This window comes from Schistocerca piceifrons, chromosome 8, assembly GCF_021461385.2.
Source record: "Schistocerca piceifrons isolate TAMUIC-IGC-003096 chromosome 8, iqSchPice1.1, whole genome shotgun sequence".
Classification (NCBI taxonomy): domain Eukaryota; kingdom Metazoa; phylum Arthropoda; class Insecta; order Orthoptera; family Acrididae; genus Schistocerca; species Schistocerca piceifrons.
The window spans coordinates 393,479,504-393,487,377 of record NC_060145.1 but is presented as its reverse complement, the minus strand read 5'-3'; the positions used below and the strand labels follow the sequence as shown (position 1 = coordinate 393,487,377).

Below are 7,874 nucleotides of genomic sequence, written 5' to 3'. Positions count from 1 at the left end.
CGCGGGAAGCATCAACTCGTTGCCGCAAGTGGTCCTCAGTCAGCATGCGTGGCACCCATCTTGCGCACACCTTCCGGTAGTTCTATGCTTCCGTTAAAATTCTGTGAGTGGTGCTTCGGAAAACCTCAGGAACCAACGTGCAGAGATCATCCAGGGTGATCCGCCGATCTTCACGCATGCTTTGCTCAACCTTCAACACTGTGTCCTCAGAAATTGACGGTTTACCGTTCCTTTGTTCGTCGTGAATTTCAGTCCGACCAGCTGCAAACTCTCTACACCACTTACGAACATTTTTGACATCCATGCACGACTCACCATACACTTCCGTCTACTGGCGATGGATTTCAATCGGCGCAGTGCCCTTTGCGTCCAAAAACCGAATAACTGCGTGGGTTTCGCACTTGGCGGTAATACCCAACGGGAGCTCCATTCTCAATGGGTGCCAAGCCAAGACTGAGCGCCTCAGCGCGGTGTGCGCATGTTTACACACAGTGCGTGAGGCCCTCTTCATAACAGTGTGACCAACTGCCACACAAACAGAGTTCTGTACTTACAAAAAAATAGGAGACCTCACTTTTGGGATTACCCTCGTATTACATTCGGCCAGTGATGCCCCATACCTATGAACGTACTCTTTAGTACTATCCCTCAAAGGTCGTAGTAAAATAAAAACACTGTACCTACAAAACGGAAGGTATAGATTGTTTCATATAGACGAGGCTGTATAAATATAAATCGTTACTTATTTGCAATTCATTAGTGTCAACGCCAGTGTTGTAATACGCAACATATGCTATGGCATATGCTTACAGATGAAAGTTTTTTATATATGGCTGTCACAAATGCTCCTAGTTACACATAAAATACAACAAGTACAGAGTCAAACCGGCGTGATTCTGCGCACTTGGCAGAACTGTCAAAGATATAGCCCACCACCCTCTCTCCATCAGAAAAACTGCATTTCTGCAACTTTTTTCTACACGGATTTATTAACTTTCGTAATTTGTAACGTAGATTTAATATTGTAATCTAATACTACTTAAATGAGTTACTTGGATGAAAAATATGCGTACAGAAAATTAAATTTATCATTTAGGTAACTTGCCCATGTTGTTATTGTTGTGGTCTTCAATCCTGAGACTGGTTTGATGCAGCTCTCCATGCTAATCTATCCTGTGCAAGCTCCTTCATGTCGCAGTACCTACTGCAACCTACATCCTTCTGAATTTGCTTAGTGTATTCATCTCCTGGTCTCTGTCTACGATTTTTACCCTCCACTCTGCCCTCCAATGCTAAATTTGTGATCCCTTGATGCCTCAGGACATGTCCTACCAACCGATCCCTTCTTCTAGTCAAGTTTTGCCACAAACTTCTCTTCTCCCCAATCCTATTCAGTACCTCCTCATTAGTTACGTGATCTACCCACCTAATCTTCAACATTCTTCTGTAGCACCACATTTCGAAAGCTTCTATTCTCTTCTTGTCCAAACTATTTATTGTCCATGTTTCACTTCCATACATGGCTTCACTCCATACAAATACTTTCAGAAACGACTTCCTGACACTTAAATCTATACTCGAGGTTAATAAATTTCTCTTCTTCAGAAACGCTTTCCTTGCCATTGCCAGTCTACATTTTATATCCTCTCTACTTCGACCATCATCAGTTATTTTGCTCCCCAAATAGCAAAACTCCTTTACTACTTTAAGTGTCTCATTACCTAATCTAATGCCCTCAGCATCACCCGACTTAATTCGACTACATTCCATTACCCTCGTTTTGCTTTTGTTTATGTTCATCTTATATCCTCCTTTCAAGACACTGTCCACTCCGTTCAACTGCTCTTCCAAGTCCTTTCCTGTCTCTGACAGAATTACAATGTCATCGGCGAACCTCAACGTTTTTATTTCTTCTCCGTGGATTTTAATGCCTACTCCGAACTTTTCTTTTGTTTTCTTTACTGCTTGCTCAATATACAGATTGAATAACATCGGGGAGAGACTACAACCCTGTCTCACTCCCTTCCCAACCACTGCTTCCCTTTCCTGCCCCTCGACTCTTATAACTGCCATCTGGTTTCTGTACAAATTGTAAATAGCCTTTCGCTCCCTGTATTTTACCCCTGACACCTTTAGAATTTGAAAGATTTTATTCCAGTCAACATTGTCAAAAGCTTTCTCTAAGTCTACAAATGCTAGAAACGTAGGTTTGCTCTTCCTTAATCTTTCTTCTAAGATAAGTCGTAAGGTCAGTATTGCCTCACGTGTTCCAACATTTCTACGGAATCCAAACTGATCTCCCCAGAGGTCGGCTTCTACCAGTTTTTCCATTCGTCTGTAAATAATTCGCATTAGTATTTTGCAGCTGTGACTTACTGAACTGATAGCTCCGTAATTTTCACATCTGTCAACACCTGCTTTCTTTGGGATTGGAATTATTATATTCTTCTTGAAGTCTGAGGGTATTTCGCCTGTCTCGTACATCTTGCTCACCAGATGGTAGAGTTTTGTCAGGACTGGCTCTCCCAAGGCTGTCAGTGGTTCTAATGGAATGTTGTCTACTCCCGGGGCCTTGTTTCGAGTTAGGTCTTTCAGTGGTCTTTCAAACTCTTCATGCAGTATTGTATCTCCCATTTCATCTTCATCTACATCCTCTCCCATTTCCATAATATTGTCCTCAAGTACATCGCCCTTGTATAGACCCTCTATATACTCCTTCCACCTTTCTGCTTTCCCCTCTTTGCTTAGAACTGGGTTTCCATCTTAGCTCTTGATATTCATGAAAGTGGCTCACTTTTCTCCAAAGGTCTCTTTAATTTTCCTGTAGGCTGTATCTATCTTACCCCTAGTGAGATAAGCCTCTACATCCTTACATTTGTCCTCTAGCCATGCCTGCTTAGCCATTTCGCACTTCCTGTCGATCTCATTTTTGAGACGTTTGTATTCCTTTTTGCCTGCTTCATTTACTGCATTTTTATTTTTTCTCCTTTCATGAATTAAATTCAGTATCTCTTCTGTTACCCAAGGATTTCTAGTAGCCCTCATCTTTTTACCTACTTGATCCTCTGCTGCCCTCACTACTTCATCCCTCAAAGCTACCCATTCTTCTTCTACTGTATTTCTTTCCCCCGTTCCTGTCATTTGTTCCTTATGCTGTCCCTGAAACTCTGTACAACCTCTGTTTTAGTCAGTTTATCCAGGTCCCATCTCTTTAAATTCCCACCTTTTTGCAGCTTCTTCAGTTTTAATCTACAGTTCATAACCAATAGATTGTGTTCAGAGTCCACATCCGCCCCTGGAAATGTCTTACAATTTAAAACCTGGTTCCTAAATCTCTGTCTTACCATTATATAATCTGTCTGAAACCTTTTAGTATCTCCAGGATCCTTCCATGCATACAACCTTCTTTTATGATTCTTGAACCAAGTGTTAGCTATGATTAAGTTATGCTCTGTGCAAAATTCTAACAGACGGCTTCCTCTTTCATTTTTTAGCCCCAATCCATATTCACGTACTATGTTTCCTTCTCTCCCTTTTCCTACTGTCGAATTTCAGTCACCCATGACTATTAAATTTTCGTCGCCCTTCACTACCTGAATAATTTCTTTTCTAACTTGCCCATACTGAGTAGAAATGGGCGATCTGTCAGTATTCAGTCTGAAGGAATGCAACTTCTCAGCCAAGATCGTCTTTGTAAAATCTTGATTTACTATGGCCTGTTTTGATCTAGTCATTTTGTTGCGACCTTTATTTATCTACATCGTATATTTTGTTCTTGGTTATATTTAGAAGTGTTTTATCGCGTAAGTACACGTCATACGTACGACTACATTTCTGTTCCATTTAACTTTTTTACTTTCTCGGTAAGTTTTCTTTGTCACCACTGCGACAGTATTATCTTGGTTTTGAGATTTCACATTTTCCTATTTGTATCGGTATCTGAGACTCTACACTGTGCAAATCGTCGTCTAATAGGCTTCTATTGTGTAACCATATTGTCAATAAATTTTACTGTGTGATTATTTTGTTTCTTATCTAGTGTCTTAGATAGATAGGATTTTGAAGTACGACTTAGGTTGCAGTTTTAACAACTTGTTGTCTTTTTTGGCTTGTTGTTTTACCACTGTATGGTTACGTGTGCTCTTTCTGTCCCTAGACAATATTTTATATTGTACCCGCTACAAATAGTTTTGTAATTAAATCTAGTTGAACGATGACATCATGGAAGTGGCGAACATATACGAACATTTCGTTGGGCAGATATGAAATACGATCAGTTTTTGGTGGTAGTCAAACTACGTCTGAGACTGCCTTACCAAGTGGCGAAGTAATTCTGAGATGGATAGAATGAAAGATGTAGATGTGACACAGCTTTATCAAAGTAAAACTGCAGAATAACTCACAACATCGGAGGATCCTAACAACGTGGAAGGTGCGTGATTGGCGTTACGGAACGAAGTTCTAGTGAGCGCAAATGAAGAGCTTGTTTTATACCCAGAAGGGAGAAGTAAACCTTGGTTCGGTGAAATATGTTGGAAATTTGTATAGAAAGATCACTGAAGAAGCTAAAAGGCTGGAAAATCTTTCGGAAGATGCAAGGATAGCTAATGAGGCGAAGCGTAGCACAGATCAGCTCGTAAAGGAGAAGAAACGGGAACGCCATAAACGTCTGTTGGTAGCAATCGAAGAGACAAAGTCGTCGCGCTCTTTTTGCTGGACTTCAAGCTTCGCAGAGGTATCTACCGGTAACATACATTGGCTCTAACGAATGGGACTCTTGAAGTGGTACAACCGCTACAGCAGGCAAATCTATGGAAAACAAAAACAAAACAAAAAAAAAAACTTTGAGACCTTACTGAGTCATGGTGTTCCAACAGCTGTGGCAGCATAGATATGGGTCGAGTTTGATAGAGCGGTAGTTCCTGAAATATCAGAGGAAGAAATTAACGATGCGGTAAATCCCCAACAAGAAGTCTTCAGTAGGTAGTGATATCACAGCTGAGATGCTCCGCTTGGGGGATGAGACGTCGATGGGTGCTTCGAAGCTATTAATATCTACAATATGGACAGTCGAAATAATTCCTGAAGAGTAGAAGGGAGCAATTATATGTCCCATCATCAAGAAGTGCGAGGCTGCATAAGTGTCCAGCTAAAAAGGGGTTTCATTACCTGCTGCTGCCTAACCGCATGGAACGATTGGATGAAGGAATTGAAGGCCATTATCAATGTGGCTTCGTCCGTGGACGGTCGACTGTTGACCGCATTTTTACTTTGAGGCTAATTTCACGAGCTCGATCGGGAATTATACTTTACCTTCTTTGATTTTCGGTAGGCTTACATCATTGCAGACCACTCCAAACCATGGGAAACGTTAGAGAAATTTCACGTCCCACTGAAATATATCCAACTAATTGCGGCTTCGTACTCTCAATCAACTCGTCAAGTACGGTTCGGCAATCAATTATCCCCACTATTCAGTACTCGAAATGGATTGAGACCAGGAGATCCATTGGTACCAATACTATTCAAGATAGCTTTGGGAAAAGTAAGCCGTGACACTGGTCGAATAAGGGAACTGGAGATGGGGGAATCGCACATAATCCTGACATTTGCTGACGATTTTGTGATTGTTGGTGACACCCTGGAACACGTATGCGCTGATATTTCCCGATTTCTACACAATGTGAGGGAAACTGGGCTGGTGGTGAATGACAATAAAACCAACTATCTCGCTGCATCAACCCGTCAAGCTCTTCTTCCTTCCATTGTTGTTGGCGCGTATACTTTTGGACGAGTTAAGGAATTCAAGCACCTGGGTTCCCCAATGACTAATAAAAGTGAAGCGACGAAAGAAGGGCATCGGCAATAATAAACGCCATTTGCATGTTTTTAGCTCGAACAATTCGTCGAAGTCCCGTCTGATGTCGCAGAAGAATAACTTCCATCTGTACATGACATCAGTGCAGCCGGTACATTTATATGGTTGTGAAACCTGGGTGACTTCAGCAGCAACTGAAGAAGCAATCTCTGCCATTGAGGGGAAGGTATTTCGAAAGATTTGTGGACCCGCCTACAATATCGTGTAAGGTAACTGGGGTCAAAGGACGAAAAAGACCTGTACTAGCGGTTTGAAAAGCCACATGTTGACCAAATATTAGGGCACAAGATGGTACAGTGGTTTGGCCACCCCCTTAGAGCTGACAGATTCCTCCTATACTGAGTCCTCCATACTCAACTTGCTGGAAAACTCCCAAGGGGAGGTCCGAGGACGCAATGGAAAGATAGAGTATTAACAGTCCTTAAAGAAGCGGAGCCGACAGTGGTAGAGGATGAAGCTGGACACATCTCCTCTGTTGTGACTGACTGAACTCTTTTTTTCATTGTGCTTTTGCAGTGTGTTCTTTTATAATATTTTATAGTTTGTTATTTTTCCTCCTTTTGTAGTGTGTTTATTTTTTGTTTTTGTTTTCTGATGTAGGCATTAAAGACATGTCAATGCAATAAATGATAATGATGGTGATGATCACATGTTACCACATTTTTAGACTGCAATTTTAAGGACATGTTGTGTTTTTTTGACTTACTGTTTTATCTACTCGTTTCTGTCAAATGTTGTGCCCTTTACGGGCTGCAAAAATTTTGTAATTGTGTGCCAGATACCACAATTTATTAAAATTACATATTTATACATGTAGTTAACGATGAAATGGATACAAAAGTGATCTCTAGCGGCACCGAATGTCAACATGTTCTCTAGTAACTGTCGGTGCGTGTCAGCTGAGAGGCGAGCCTGTATCAGTGATGTACTCTTTGACTTGTAATGTGAGACGGATGCACTTGGCGAAACTTATTGTGAGTACCGGTTTTAACTTTGATACGCCAATGCAGCTTATGTCAACTTACATTTACAGTTCCAATGAAATTTACAGAGACTCTGCATAACATAAAAATCCATCTCTGGTACTACATTCATTAATATTCCCCCATTAGGAAGTTCACAAAAAATATTTTCTGCATAAAAACTTAGTATTTTTTGTTAATAAATTTAAAAAAGTATTTCTTAAAAACTATAAAATCGATAAAGTAGATTTTAGTACAGTTGACTCTATTAGAATCGTGTAACATGCAGTAAAAATATTAAGGTCCTCGATCAAATAGTTTTTTAAGAAATGGGTCAAATACTTGCCTAAATTAACATGGGTTAGATAGGCAGGGTGTGGTCCCATTAAACAGTTTCACTGTAGTCCTCAGTTGACAGAAATTAGCAACAATCGAAAGCCTTCGTCAAATAGCGTATTTGCTTCAGCACCTGTGCGTCAACTTTGATACAGTAAGCCCCACGCCGTACTATTTATTGATTTACACTTGATTGTTACTTGCTATAGTGTAGCTGGTTGGAAAATTAGGCATCTGACATTCATAAGTAGCCGGTTTTGGAGTGCGAACTTAATCTCAAGGGACATGCGCAGATAACTGAAGTTCTGATCATGAGCCTGGCAGCGGCCTTGCCGCAGTGGATACACCGGTTTCCGTCAGATCGCTGAAGTTAAGCGCTGTCGGGCGTGGTCGGCATTTGGATGGGTGACCGTCTGGGCCGCCATGTGCTGTTGCCATTTTTCGGGGTGAACTCAGCCTCGTGATGCCAACTGAGGAGCTACTTTATCGAACAGTAGCGGCTCCGGTCAAAGAAAACCATGATAACGACCAGGAGAGCGGTGTGCAGACCACACGCCCCTCCTATCCACATCCTCAGCTGAGGATGATACGGCGGTCGGATGGTCTCGATGGGCCACTTGTGGCCTGAAGACGGAGTGCCTGATCATGAGCTTGAGACATATATCCCTACTTATTCCCCCACACTGTTCTATAACTCA

The 7,874-nt window shown here is 41.4% G+C and overlaps 1 pseudogene; it reads left to right on the top strand.

Moving 5' to 3' along the window:
* Positions 1-7,495: 7,495 nt before the first annotated feature.
* On the top strand, positions 7,496-7,613 carry LOC124712734 (annotated as a pseudogene).
* The last annotated feature ends 261 nt before the right edge of the window (positions 7,614-7,874 follow it).